Source organism: Cebus imitator, unplaced genomic scaffold, assembly GCF_001604975.1.
Source record: "Cebus imitator isolate Cc_AM_T3 unplaced genomic scaffold, Cebus_imitator-1.0 Scaffold141, whole genome shotgun sequence".
Taxonomy (NCBI): Eukaryota; Metazoa; Chordata; class Mammalia; order Primates; family Cebidae; genus Cebus; species Cebus imitator.
The window spans coordinates 3917864-3933723 of NW_016107456.1; the positions used below are offsets into that span (position 1 = coordinate 3917864).

At 43.7% G+C, this 15860-nt stretch overlaps 1 pseudogene; it reads right to left on the reverse strand.

Annotated features, from left to right (window-relative positions):
• Positions 1 to 3054: 3054 nt before the first annotated feature.
• On the reverse strand, positions 3055 to 3452 carry LOC119473237 (annotated as a pseudogene).
• Positions 3453 to 15860: the final 12408 nt, after the last annotated feature.

The window sequence follows — 15860 nt, forward strand, 5'->3', positions numbered from 1 at the left end:
ATAACAAAGCACCACAGCCCGGGTGCTTAAACAACAGAAATGTATTGTCTCACAGTTCTGGTGGCTGGAAGTCTGAAATCAAGGCGTAGGCAGATCTGGTTTCTTCCGAGGCTTCTCTTGGCTTGTGGAGAGCTGCCTCTTGCTCTGTCCTCACGTGGTCTTTCCTCTGTGTTTGCCTATGTCCAAATCTCCTCTTCCCATAAGACACCCATCATTACTGGATTAGAGCTCACCCTAATGACCTTATTTTAACTGAATCACATCTTTAAAGACCCTCAGTGCCAAGTCTAATCACATTTTCAGGTACTGGAGGGTAGGACTTCAGTATAGGAATTTTGGGAGGGGACATGGTTCCGCCTCCGTTACAAGGCCAGGGTGAGTGCTCTGCAAGCAGGAGCTCCATCTGGCTACACACTGATTGCCTCCAATAGGTGGTTTTGTCTTCACTTTACCAGTGAAGAAACTGGGGCCCCAGTAAGTTATCTGTCAAATATTACACAGTTGGGAGGGGGAAGAGCTGAATTTCAAATCCAGGAGAAGCCTGTGCTGTAGGCTTCTCTGCTAATTTTCATGCCCAACCGTACTTTATGGAAACTGAGGGATGTCAGGCACGGTCCTGCCCTCCCTACCCCCAGCTTCTGGGTTAGAGAAGGGGAGGGTGGAGGCCTGAGTTCCTGCTCACCCCTCCGTCTCTACATCCTACATTAATCCGAGTTCTTCCAATATCTTATTAAACTTCCTTGTAAACTTTTATTTGAAGAAAGGGTGGCTGAACAGAAAAGTTTGAACATGGCTATATTGCATGCTATATTAATTTCTTAGGGCTGCTGACAACCTGGGTGGCTTCAAACATTATTCTGTATAGTTCTGGAGTCTAGACGTCTGAAATCACTGTGTCTGCAAGGCCACACTCCATCTCTGAAGGCCTTGAAGTGATGCTTCCTTGCTTCTTCCTGACTTCTGAGGGTGGCCCTCAATGCTTAGCCTTCCTTGGTTCATAGATGGTGTCACTTCAGTCCCTCTCCATCATCACAGAACGTTCTCCTTCTCTCTCTCTCTCTCTCTCTCTCTCTCTGTGTGTGTGTGTGTGTGTGTGTGTGTGTTTATCTCTTCTAATAAGAGCACCAGTCATCATAGTGAATTTAGGGCCTACCTTAATCCAGTATGACCTCACCTTAATTAATTAATTATGCAAAGAGTCTTATTTCCAAATAAGGTGGCATTCACAGGGACCTGGGATTAGGACCTCAACCAATCTACTAGGGGGACACAATTCAAACAACATCACATGGCATAGCTAAAGCTAAGGAAGGACACCGGCCGAGAGAGGTGATGTGCATGGATGGGGGACTTCCAGGCAGAGCCCTGAGATGATGGAGAAAAGCTGAGAGTGGCTGCAGGAGTCAGGGATGATGGTGGATCACGGGATGAACTGGGCTGACTTTATTTTTGAGGAATGTGCAGAACCTGCTGCCTGGTGAGATGGTTGGTCTCCGCTGCCCCTCCCTGGCTGGGTCCATTCCTCTTCACCACTTACTCGCTCTTAACCCTCTTAAGCCCAGCACCTGACAGGTGGGAGGCCAGTTCCAGGACAGCTGGTAAACACCAGAACTACCCTCTTGTTTTGCTCCTTAATGAAGAGGCCAAAGTCTTTGAAGCCAGTGGGAGGCCCTGCTTTGTATCTAAGGTATCCCAGAGTTTATTTCTTTTGTAATCCTTTGTGAGGGGTGGGGCTTCCAAAAATACCTTGTCCTTAGGCAGTTTTCATTATGGATGCTAGTTGCTCAAACCTTCACTAATTCAGGTTAACTTGGATCCCAGTGGAGTTTTACTATTTTTTTTTTCCCGTGGCATCCTCTGATGTTAGGCCAAACAAAAATTCACATAGAGGATGGAAGTCCCACACTTCTGACATTATATCAGAATGGCCCTGGGAGCATATTAATAGCCTGGAGTCATGGAACAAACGGTTATTTATATGCGTAGGTGATGGTGAAAGTACACCCTCTAGTAATTATTCACAATTAACAAGCACTTCAGTAAATGAACAAAATTCCGTTCTTCATCCATTGTGGTAGCAATTTTTTATCTAGAACTCATGTACCTGCAACTTCTGGTTAACCAGCCCTCCCACACAGCTCCAGAACAAAGCTAATTAGAGATTATAATCATGACCTTCAGGCTCCTTCCCAAGCCTGAAGGGTACTTGAGTCATCAATAAAATATAATGTGTTGAGCAGAGTTTCAGTTGACAAGTATAATAGAGTTGAAAATTGGTGATCTATATATACTTGTTAACTCTCTGTTAACTAGACATGTGTTGGCGGCTTTTGCGGAGTGAGCTCTTCTCATCTGCCAGGTGTGATGCTAGAACTTTCCAGGTCTTTTCTCATGTAATCTTCTCAGCTCTGCTTCATGTGGTGGGCTTCAGGGAATCCTGCTGTGTCCTTGGGCACACATTGGGAACTGGGGCTCTTCTCTGTTGCTTGTCTAGCCATCATTGCTTTCCTTGACTCAGGTCCCTGTGATGATGCAGTTTATAGAGTTGGGAATGCCTGGACTAGGAGAAACCTCCAGAGGATCCCGTTCAATCCTTTCATTGTACGTGAGGAGTTTGAGGCCAGAGAGGCTGGGTCATGTGCTCAAGTTTGCCTAGAGCCCCTGCTTCCTAGCTCTGAGTTCTCTCTATTACATCACAGCATGTTCAACATAATTCAGCTGCTATCTTGATTATCCCCAGGAGTATGTGGATCTGCTTTCTGGCCAAACACAGGATCCAGCACACAGAGCCTCTTTTTTTTGTTTGTTTAGTTATTTCATTTTTATTTCATAATCATAAATTTAACTCTGCAGTCCAGCTAGGCATGGAGGGAACAAGGAAAACATGGACTCCAAAGGGAATTGCAGGGAGAGCACAAAGATTCTAGGAGACTGAGCAGATGGGGTGGCGGGTGCTCTCCTAGTACGTTTGACTTGTGTTTTATCTTAACCACCAGACCATTCCTGAGCTGCAGAAGGAATGGTCTGGTGGTTAAGATAAAACACAAGTCGAACTTACTGGAGTTGTCCACAGTTGGCAATGGTGATCTTCCTGCTGGTCTTGCCATTCCTGGACCCACAGCACTCAGCGGCCTCTGCAATAGTCATGCCTTCTTTCACCTTGTCAAGGACCACATGCTTGCCATCCAACCACTCCATCTTGGCAGTGCAGATGAAAAACTGGGAACTGCTTGTGTTGGGTCCACATTTGTCATCAAATTTTCCCCATAGATGGACTTGCCACCAGTGCCACTATGGCATGTGAAGCCACCACCCTGATACATAAACCCTGGAATAGTTCTGTGAAAGCAAGAACCCTTATAACCAAATCCTTTCTCTCCAGTGCTCAGAGCATGAAAGTTTTCTACTGTCTTTGGAAACTTGTCTGCAAACAGCTCAAAGGCGATGTGGCCCAAGGGTTCGCCATTGATGAAGATGTTGAAGAACATGGTGGGGTTGACCATAGCTAGTAACAGGGCTCCTGACAGTGGTGGCGTCTGCAAAGTTTTTTTTTTTTTTGGAGAGAGGTGCTTGCTGTGTCATCAGGGCTGGAGTGCAGTGGCACAATCATGGCTCACTGCGTCCTTGACTTGCAGGGCTCAAAGGATCCTCCCATTTCAGCCTCCTGAGTAGCTGGGACTGCAGGTGCACCCCACCCCTTGCATGATAATTTTTATGTTTTTTGTAGAGATGGGGTTTTGCTGTTGTCCAGGCTGCTTTTGAACTCCTGGGCTCAAGTGTTCCTCCTGACTTGGCCTCCCAAAGTGCTGAAATTATAGTCATCACACCATGCCTCTTTTTTTTTTTCTTTTTAATGTCAAAGAGCAGTCTGTTAAATTAGCTACAACCTTATGCGTTAGCTATATGAGTGTTACAAAATGTTGGCTGAGTCTGGATCCTTGAGGATAAATGTGAGAGGCATGAAATATATGCCCAGCTGTGGATTTGGTACATTTCCTTCATGCTCATCTTCCCTCACTCCTGACAGTGAACTTGTTAGCGGTCCTGCCAGGGCTGCTTTAAAAAATGTGTCAAAGATTTGACTGCTTCTGACCATTCCTCAGTTCCTGCCTTGGTCCTGGCCACCATATTCTGTCACCTGGATAACCTCTGGGGCCTCCCGACCGGAATCCCTGCTTTGTGTTTCTCATCACACTTAGACTACGCTACACACTCCTTACCGGGGCCTCAAGGCCTTGGATGGCTTGCCCTCTGCCCACCTTTCCCACCTCCTGTCCTCCTCCTCTGCCCTCCCTCACTCTGTTCCAGCCACCCCAGCCTTACCATGCCTCCCACCTACCAAACTCATTTCTGCCACAGGACCTTTGCACGGGCTATTTTCTCTACCTGGAATGCTCTTTGCCCAGATGGTTTCTTGGCTTACTCTTCCATTTTATTCAGGTCTTTGCTCAAATATCACCCCTCCAGAGAGGCTTTCCCAATGGCCATGTCTAAGAAAATACCCACTTCCTTTCATTTTGCTTTTCCCTATGTTGCTTCAGTGTTGTATAGAGCATTTAATACTGCCTGATTATAAATAACAGTCCCACTTGTAAATATTTGCCTGTTTTCTGTTCTTTGTCTGACCTGCTAGAATTTCAGGTCTGTGAGGCCCAGAACAAAGTTGACTCCCCATTTCTCATGTCAGTGCCCGATACATGGTAGATGCTCAGTATAGAACTGTTGAGCAAATAAATCAACTAAAAATTTAGAATAAATAAGATGTTTCAATAAGGTGTCTGGTTACAAAAAAAGAATGCTGGGGGACAAAAGACTCTAGGAATTTCCAACCAAAAGGTACAGTACCTACAAGAAAAAATGACAAAGCTTCACAGAGGCATCTGAAAGCTTACTTAAGTCAATGGAGAGGCATATCGTGTTTTTGGATGGGAAGACAGTATGGTAAAGAAAACAATTTTCCCCAAATTAGTTATTGAATTGAATGCAATTTCAACCTAATGCCCTTAGGGTTGTGTAAGTTGACACTATTTAAAAACTCATCGGCAAAGATAAGTAGGAAAAAGCCAGCCAGGGATTTTTGGAAAAATAGTAACAGAAGAGACTTCAATGTGAAGATTCTAATATGTATTATAAAGCTGTAATGATTAAGGTAGTGTATTACTAGGGCAGGAATATACCAAAATACCCGTGAAATGGAATAGTAAATTCAACAGGAGAAAAAAGGGTTATGTTAGAATTTACTGTAAGAATTAGATTATAACCCATGAAATAAAATAGATATTTATAAATCCATACTGATATAAATAATTGTAGGTACTGGAGGAGAAGGGACAGCTCTTCCTTGCGGAGGAATTTTGATTAATAGTTGTTGAGGAATGGTAGAAATAGAAAATCACCAGTAGGCAAATACTGTGGTAACAATTGTCACAGGCAAGTACATCAACAGATGCTAAAATTAGTATTTAGTATGATGAGAACAAGGTATTTGCATTATCTCAAAGTATTTCCCCACAAGATATTGATTATTTACTAAGAGGAAAAATAGTAATATTACAGCATAGAAACCTGGCAGGCACCACATTAACCAAGTGATCAAGGTTAACATCACACATGACGGACACACTGACACGCACCAGCTGGTATGATGCTCCCCTGCACTGTGAAAGGCACATCGCCTCTGCGATATTCATGTCCCCAATGCATACACCCAATCTAACCCTAAGAAAACATTAGGCAAACCCAAATTATGGGATATTTGACAAAGTAGCTGGTCAGTACCGTCTCAAAGAGTCAAGGTCATGAAAGATGGAAGACCGAGGAACTGTCCAATTGGAGGAAACTGAGAAGACATGATGACTCAAGGCAATGTAGGATCTTGGATTGGAACCTAGAGCAGAGAAAGAACAGTAATGGGAAAACTGGTGAAAATCAAATAAGGTCTGCAGATTAGTTATGTTAACTTTCCAGGTGTTTTTTTTTTTTTTTTTTCACTATGGTTACATAAGTTCTTAACATTAGGGGAAGCTGGGGGAGAGGCACAAGGGAACTCTCAATTTTATTTTTGTAATTTTCTGAAACCTTAAAGTGATTTCAAATTGAAAGCTAAAAGAGTTTACTGTAAGAGTAAGTTAGGGAAAAATAATGGATTATTCAGTTGATGAGGTAATTTGCTAACTGTTTGGATATATATATATAATTTTAATTATATATATATATAATTTTAATTATATATATATATAATTTTAATTATATATATATATATATATATATGTTTTATTTATAAAAGTATAATGCATACCATATACCAAAATAAACTCCATGTAGATTTAAACAGTTGATCTCATGGAGATAGAAGAATGATGAGTAACAGAGGCTGGGAAGGGTAGTGGGGCTGGGAGGATGAAGAAGGCGTGGTTAATGGGTACAAAAATACGGTGAGAGAAGGAATAAGATCTAGTGTTCAGTAGCACAACAGAGCGACTATGGTTAACGATGATTTACTGTATATTTCAAAATAATTATAAGAGTGGAATTAGAGTGTTTCTAACACAAAGAAATGAATGTTTAAGGTTATGTATATTCCAATTCTCCTGATTTGGTCATTATACATTGCATGCATGTATCAAAATGTCACATGTATCCCAGAAATATGTATGACTATTATGTGTCTATGCAAATTAAAATTAGAAAAATAGAAAAAAAAGCAACATATATTCTTTAAAGCAAAATAAGAAGCATTAAAGTTAGATGAAACAATATTGAAAATGAATTTCTTATCCTCAATAATTAGAAATCAGTTAATGTCTATGCTGTGATTTTAATTAATATTTATGTAATGAATATATCATAATGTATTATAAATGTGTATTAATATATTTCTATTTATGTTACTATAGATATTTTTATAAAAATAACTTATTGTCTACACCTGTCTAATTGTGTTACCTAGGGATATCCTGGTTAGTTTTCAGGTGAAGGTCAGATAAAACCGAACTGAAATTTAGGCTCCACTGCATACCAGCTTGTGTCTCTGAGTCTATGCTTAGACATTCATTAATTGGATTTGTATTTGTTGAGTGGCTTCTCTAGGTACCAGTCAGGGTACTAAGATTCCTATTCTGGTTTATGCTGTTAGTCTTGATTAATTCATTTGTAGGCTGGAGATTACAGCAGCTGCCTCCTAAGATTGTTGAAAAGTAGTAAGATAGCATATTAAAGCCCTTGGAACAAAGCCTGGTATACTGTAGGTGCCCATTCAATGTTGGTGCTTCCTGTGTCCAAAAAGTAGGCACTTCTTCCATGGTAAGTGAACACGCGTAATCACCTAAATTACAAACACTAACAGTTAAGAAAATAATGTGGTGGTTAAGAAAGCACGCTCTGGAACCAGACCAAGTTCAAATTCTAGCTCTTCTACATACTGGCTGTGTGACTTTGAGATAGTTATTTAAGCTGTCTCTGCTTCAGTTCCTCATCTACTAATTCCCCAAATTCCCCAAAAAGAGGATCTACCTCGGAAGGGTGTTATGAAGATTAAATGAGTTAAGATTTGAAATGCATTTGGAACAATAGCTGGCATTTAATAAGTGCCACATAAAGGTTTGCTAAATGGAATACAAATTATACCTGGCCTTTCAAAATAGATCACAAAAGCAAAAAACCACTGTACTCTCTACATTGAGATTGGGAAAAGGTGCTATCCTTTTTAGGTCTGTAAAGGCCTGGCCAGAGCCCCTGGGGGTCAGCCCATCCCTTTTGCCCTGGGCCTAGAGACCCGAAGCTTCATTCATGAGAGATACACCAGAAACCAATGGGCTGCTAGGGGCAGGGCAGTTATAGGAGAGAGAGAAAAGCTTTACAGTGACATTAGAATTGAGGCAAATACAAGGATAGTGATTTCAGGTGGATTTGCTAATGAATGATTAACCTTCACCATTTTGACAATAAACCCAAGCTGCACTCCGCCAATTCTTCTGGGATGGTGGTTAAGGTATTTAATACTTTAGGGGTGAAGTTTGCTCCTCTAAAGAATTCTAACTACAGCCTGGGCATGGTGGCTTATGCCTGTAATTCCAATACTTTGGGAGGCCAAGGTGGGTGGATCACTTGAGGTCAGGTGTTCAAGACCAGTCTGGCCAACATGGTGAAACCCCATCTGTGCTAAAAATAAAAACATTAGCCAGGTGTGGTGGCATGTGCCTGTAATTCCAGCTACCCGGGAGGCTGAGGTTGGAAAATTGCTTGAACCCAGGCGGCAGAGGTTGCACTGAGCCAAGATTGTGCCACTGCACTCCAGCCTGGGTGACAGAGCAAGACTCTGTCTCAACTAAAAAAAAAGAAAAAAAAAGGAAAATTGTAACTATGAACTCCAATGTGGGGAGGATTAAATGAGCAAAAGCCAGTGACCAGGGCTTTGGAAACATGTGACTTCTGCAAATGTGAATTATTATTATGGACGCGGTGGCCATGGGTCCCAGAATTGCCTATCCCAGGACTGGCAATGGTGTAAACCTCAAGTAGCACGAGACCTTGTCTACTCTCTGGACTTCCAGGGCCAAATGGGCTCCTAAGCAAATTATTTTGTCTGCCCAAAAAGACTGCCGAGCGCTCCCGCAAAGGGGGCCAGCAAGTAGCAACCCAGTCGCTCTCAGCGTGCGTGGGCATGTCAGCCGCTCTCTCAAACAGAAGTATTGTGTCCCAAGGTCCTTTTAAAATAAGCCTCTTTTGAGATGTTTATATACAAACCAGGGAAAGAATGGGGTTATTATGCCCATAATGGAAAGTGCTCATAAATAAAAAGGCGCCATTTATCGTCCATTTCCAAGGCTGCTCTGTGGGCTGCTGCTGTAGAGCTAAGCCCGGGAGGGGACGGATGTTGGGTCTTGTCAATCAGGCTGGCTGCAGGAAGGAGTGGGCTTTGTGCTGAAGACCCTGAGCTTGCAGAGTTCCAGGAATTTCTTCTTTGTCACTGGGGCCTGGCTACCTCCAGCAGATGGAAGATCCACTTTAGGAAAATCGCTTTTTCGTTGTAATCAAGGCTTATAGCATGTTTTGGTGAATTCTTCAGAATCGCTGTAAACACTGTGGAGAGCCTGTGGGGGTAGAGGTGGGGCAGGGATGGGTTTTGAGTGCAGCATATCTCTCACACACACACACACACACACACACACACACACACACACACACACGTGCACGTGCTGCCATGCAGGTTACTCTTAATTATTGGCTTGCTGGATTTGTTACCACAAACATATGCCCTCAGGTCACAGCTGCCCATTACGGGGTAGGTGCGTATGAGGAATGGTACATTTCGAGGGGTGAGGAACAGATCTATTTTTGAGCACTAACTATGTGCCAGGCACAGTGCTGAGAACTCTGTCTTCAGTATCTCATTTTATCCCCATACCAGCTGGAGGGAAATGGGCAATTCCTTCCAATTGTCTGAAATATGACACAGAAGGTTGGCTTGTGACCTGGAGGTGGTTTCTCCTCCCCAAACAACTCCAAGAGTTCTTTTACAAAGCCAAGTGGAGTTGGCATTGGTTAGGACAAAGAAGTTACCACCCAGCCCTGTTCATCTTTCCACTCCAGATGAATAAAGGCCAACCCCTATCCCTTACTCCACACTGTTGGCCAGTAGGATGAGTGCGATGTGGAGAACATACAGGATTTGAAGTTAAAGGAAAAGTCGAATATACAGAGAGAGAATAAAATGGTTGTTACCAGCGGTGGGGCAAGGAAGTGCGTGGAGAGAAAATGAGGAGATATAGGTCTAAGGATACAAAGGTGCTGAGCTGTGGGAGGAACAAGTATAGAATTCTCAAGTGCCACATGAGGACAATAGTTATTAATACTGTGTTGTATCAGGATTTTTGCTAGGAGTATCCCTTAGGTGGTTTTGCCACACACACACAAAGGGTAACTGTGAAATGATAGATCTGTGTATTCACTTGGCTCTGGTAAGTATGTCACTATGTATATCGAAGTTCATGTTGCATGCCTTAAATATATACAATAAAATAAACAGATAGAGGAGGCTGGAATGCCATGGGTTTGTTGTGATTGTGGCCTGCTCGGTAGAGTCAAAGAGCACTGGCTAGGGAGTCCTCAGTGTTGTATGATGCCTTAGACCAGGGGCTCTGGATCTGGCTGCCTGGACTCAGGCTTAACTCATCAGCTGGGACCTTGAGTAGATTTTCTTTTGCTGTGTCTCAGTCTCAGTTTTCTTATCTCTAAAATGGACACACAATAGTACCTACCTCACTGGGCTGGTGAGATAATGCATGGAAGAGGCTATAGCAGGCGTGTCCTTCTAATAGTTCCCTGACCCTCTTGTCACCTGCAACTTTCCCGGGCAGTTCCTGCACATATCCAAGTCCTCCAGCCTCAAGCAGATGTGATTCTCTCTGCCTGAGGGCTCCTCTGGTGCTCAGGAAGGTGCTCAAACCCTGCACAGGACATTCAGAAGTGCCAGGGAGTTAATGTCCCGGGAGGGACCCTCAACCAGTGGGAGATGGGAGTTGGTGGATCCACACCCAGTTTTCTCACACTCAGTGGAATAATTCTCACATGTGTAACATGGAGCTTCCTGAAGTGTCCCCAGTGGGACTGAGCCTTAGTTATCCACAGAGGTGACCTACTCATCACTGTACCATTTATTGACCTTTCTTTCTTCTCTGTTTTATTTTCTAGCTCTCACTGTGCTTCCGGGGACCACCTCCCATGTAAACACTCTGCAGCCAAATTCTCCTCTCAGAGTCTGTTTTGAGGGAACTCAACCAAGACAGGGGCTTAGCATGAAGCCTAGCGTTTAATAAGTACTCAGCAAGCAGTATTTACCATTAATTAATTATTTTTAGAGACAGAGTCTTGCTATGTTGCTCAGGCTGGAGTGCTGTGGCTATTCACAGGGGCGATCCCACTATTGATCAACATGGGAGTTTTGACCTGCCTCGTTTTCTCCCTTGGCCAGTTCATCCCTCCTTAGGCAACCTTGTAGTCCCTGCTCCTCAGAGGCCACCATATTGATGCCAGACTTACTGAGGACACCTGAGCCATACTGCGCTACAGTCCAGAACTCCTGGGCTCGAGCAATCCTCCTGCCTCAGGCTCCCGAGTAGCTGGGACTACAGGGGTGCACCACGGTGCCCTGCAGCATTTGCTGTTGTATTCCTGTGGTATTAGCTCTGCTACCTCCCTGACTCTGCAACACCTGAAATCCAGGGGGTGTCTGGTACTTTCTCTTGGCTTGTGCCCAGCTTTGGAGAATATGAGCTCTGGCTATGAGCTAGAGGGTGCCTGGATATGAATGTACCCTCTTCTTGAGTTTTGGCTTCAGCAATTGCCCACAAGTAGTTCCCATGATCTCAGGGAGCTTGGTCATATTGGCAAGAATGTGTCCTTCCTGCTGGCTGATGGCTCATGCCTGAGAGTGAAAGAATCTACTAGCTGTGTGCCCTGGAGAAGGTGGCTGAGCCTCCATTTCCTCTTCTGTACTAGGGGAATTAAGAAGATAGGGTTGTTGAGATGATTAAACAAGGTAATGGTCATGAAATGTTCAGTACAGTGCTTGGCACAGAGGGAGGACTGGATACACAGAGGTCAGAGATTTTTTCTAGATCAGCCTCCCCACTGCACACCTGGAAATCCTGAGGCTCAGAGAGTGACCTGTCATGGCTTTTAAACATGCAGTTACACCTGCCATGAGATGAAAGGTGGGCGGAGTGGAAGGGCCTGGCAGGCCTGAATGACAGCAAACTTCCTTCCTGGCCACTTCCTTCAGTGGCAGCCTCCACTGATCAAATATTCATCAAACCTAAACAGTGTGTCCATAACACTGTGCAAAGATGAGAAGGGCACTCATCAGGGCCTCAGGAAGCTCATGGCCAAATGATGCTGCCCAGGAGTATGAAGCGTGTTTTCAGGGCTCTGGGAGGAACTAATCTGGGAAGTTTCAGATAACTTCAATAACTAAAATATCATTTTTGATACTATATAAGCATATCAATCATAAACATTTATTGATGCCTACTCTGAGGCAGGCACAGTTTTAAACAGTTTATAGAAATCAATTCAGTTGATCCTATACTGGTAACAGATAGACTATTACAGTGCTATGTTCTCCATTTGACAGAGAAGAAAGTGGGTCCCAGAGAGGTCATGCAGTTTGCCTAGAGTCACACAGTTGGTAAAGTAGGGGCTCTGGGATTTGAAATTGGATAGTATGGATCCAGAATCTTTACTTTTAACTTCCACTGTACTACCCCACATTTAAAATAACACAGGAGACCTGGTTGCCTTAACTTTCAAGGGTTCCATTGTAGAATCTTTGTGCAACTTTTAGTTTAATGATGCTTAGTTTCATTTTGGCCTGTCAGCTTCTTCCTGAACTCTCATAAGCTTTAAGTTCTGGATTTGGGTTGATTCCCTGGGAAACTTGACTCAGTCAGATGTGCAAACACAACTGGATGCCAGCTCTGTCCTGGTTTCCTGGGGGCCCCATTGCAGTTTCTAAGTGTGAGGAATTTATCATGGTTTCCCAGGACGTTACTGACTAGCCAACCATTTCTGTCCTATAGATGGAGGATTTTGAACATTTTCAGGGTCACAGATTGTGGTTAACACTATTTTGGTGTCCTGCCAAGATCCCCTTTGCTGAGCCATCCCCAAGCTGCTGTGAATGTTGGCTGTTAATGATTCGTAGTTGCCCTTTTCTTAGGATTGCTGTATTTAGCAAATAAAAATACTTAATTTTATCTGGAAAACCTACACCGTCTCCAGAGAAATGTCCTTGATTGGGAGCAACTCACAGCCAGTGACTGGGGGATGTAGGGGTGTAAGAGGCTGGCCTCATGCCATGGGATGAGGTAACTCTGTATATAATTCTCTGGTGTCCCCCTGGGGATCATGCCAGGGTTACATATTACCTGAGATCACACCCTTGCTGGGTTCTTTTCTCTGACTTTTCCTAGAAAGTTTCCCCTGTGAGTCCTTCCTCAGTAACTCCCATGACCCTGAATCCTGGCTTCAGCTTCTGCTTCTAGGAAACCCAGATCCCTTTCAGAATGTGATAAAAACTGGACTTTGTCCTTTAAAAAACAGCACAGATGCACCTATATGCCAACATTGACACATGACTTTTGGGATTTACCTTGAAGGGAGCCCCTTCATCCTATGTTTCCCAAACCTTGTCTATCTCGCCCTCTTCTAGCTGATAGCAGGTGACTGGCAGCCACTGGGGTAAAATAGGGTTAGCATGAAGTTAGCACTGCAAATTATAAGCAGGTTTTTGGGTTTTTTTGCCTATGTGATTTTCATTATTTGCAGAAATTCTATGTGGAAATCCAAACATGCCCAGAGAGAGGAAGCTGTCAGCTGAATGCTGTGATGAGATGGTAGTTGAAAGAACATGAAGGAAATCCAAGTCTGATCAAGTCACCTACCTGTTTAAAACCCTTTAAAGACTTGTTATTGCTCTCTTGATAAAGATCAAAGTTCTGGACAATGCCTTGAGGCCCTCCATGGATAGGTCACCCTCCTGCTGGCTTCATTCCAAATCACTTTCCCATTTGATCTCCATCCACCAGTGGCCACACTGGTTTCCTTCAGTCTTTCCAACTCAGCGTGCTCCTTCCTGCCCCAGGGCCCTTGCACATGTCACTTCTTTTCTTTTGATTACTCTTCTCAGCCTTCTTGCTCCTCCATTACTCAGCCACTTCCTTGGGGAAGCTCTTTCTGACTTCCCAGATCAGACAGAAGCACTCACATTATCTAGGACTTCTCCTTCATGTTAATTACCTATTGCTTTAATAAATTACCCCAAACGTATCATAAGCCACAAACATTTATTACCTCCAAGTTTCTGTGAGTTAGGCATTTGGGAATGGATTAACTGGGTGGTTTTGACTCAAGAGTCACTCCTGAGGTTGCAGTCAGATTGTTGGCCAGGGATCTAGTCATCTGGAGAGGCTCCACTGGGGATAGAGGCTCTGCTTCCAAGATAATGACACGGTTGCTACAAGTCCCCTGTTCCTTCTTAAAGGGGGGGTTCTCCCTTATCCCTCACATGCCTGAGTATCCTCATAACATGGCAACTGGTACTTCCCCTACAGCAAATGTTGAGAAGAGAGACAGAAAGACAAAGAATAAATCCACCCAAGATGGGGCCACAGTCTTTTTATAGCCTAATCTTGGAAATGACATCCCATCCCTTCTATTCCCTGCAGTAAGGCACTGAATCCAACCGATACTCCAGGAAAAGGGAATTGAGCTCCACCTCTCAAGGGGAGGAACATCAGAGGCTTTGTGGACCTATCTGTAAAAACACCACTGTCATTTACCATGGCTGGTGTCATTGAACTGGTATGATTATTTGATTTGTGTCTGCCTGGGCTGCATTCTTTAAAGAGGAAGAGCCTCTCCTTTATTTCTCCTTTCGCCATCATATCCCAGTGGCCAATCCATAGTTAGCACTGAATATTTATTTAATGAATGGAATGATTTTAATTTTTTTTGTCAGTGTAATTCAAGAAAAATCTGGCAAAGAGGTCTTGATCAATTTTTGATGGAATGTCACTGAAGCTCAGCCTGCACATGAAAATCCCTGCAGCTGGCTGGCCTTTTGATTTCAGTTTGAGGGGGACGCATAGAGTGAGGAGCTATCATTTTTTTTCTTCATTCATTTAGCGAACATTTATTGAGCACTTATTGTGTCTAGAAAGAGTGTCGGGTACTGAGGATGCAGAGCTTAATAGGACACACAGCGGTTTTTATAAATTAAGACATCCACATGTTCGTGTATAAAGCAGCCCAAAGCCTTTTGAACGATCTTCAAACATGAAAGACAATAGGCAGCTGTATTGGAAACAGACTCCTTGATACTGAGTTTGCAGAAGCTGTTTTATCAGCCCAGCATGTCGCCCAAGTGAAGTGGAGTATTTACATTTAATTCCAAAGTGGTTGTGCCAGCATCAGTCCTCTGGTTTTCATACTTTTTGGTCACTGTTTGCAAATGTAATAAAAGGTTTTTGTCAAAGGAGCTGGATAAAGATGGAAAGAGAATGGTATTCTATGTGACTGGTGGGAAGCTTGAGTGGTTGATGCTGGGAGACAGTCGGCTGAGGTCACCGGGGCATACGTGGAGAACGGGGATAATGTGAAGAAAAGGAGTTGCAGAAAATGAAATAGCAGCAAAAATGGGCTTGGGCTGAAATGCATGCAGCATGGGAAAAGCCCTGGTGTGATGCTCAAGGACCTCAGCTCTGGTCCTCACATTGCTACATACTTCCTTTTCTGGGTCTCTATATCTTTATTTGTAAAGTAAGTGCATTGTATCAGACCAGAGGTTTTAAAACCTCTTTTTCCTTAGATATCTCTAGTGACACCCAGATATGTAAAACAGAAGATTTAAGCCTCTCTTCTCAGATGACTAAGAATAGGGGGCTGTATCCTATGCTATTGATGTCTCTTGCATATTCTCTTGTTCTGCAAAATTTTGGCTCATTCCATTAAATTCCAACTGCCAGCACGTGCTCCCTGTCACTCCCTCCCTGGCCAAGGGCTGTTTCTGGCTGTCAGAGTTCGTTTTGCCACTTCCTGGCACGTTGGAAATACTGGAGAATTAATGTTCCTCATAAGCAGCTCTGAACCAATGATGGATGGGAATCATGGTATTTTTACCCGAGCTCCTGCACGCCTCAGGTGGGATGTTGCTGATGCATGTCCTCCAGACTGGCTCACACAGTTCCCTAAGAGGCACAGGCTCTACCTGTCCACAGTGACAACTGCATTGATAACACGTCCCTTGTTGGCTGCCTTTCCTTCCCTTTCTCACTTCTTCACTCCCCAAGTGGTGACCCTAG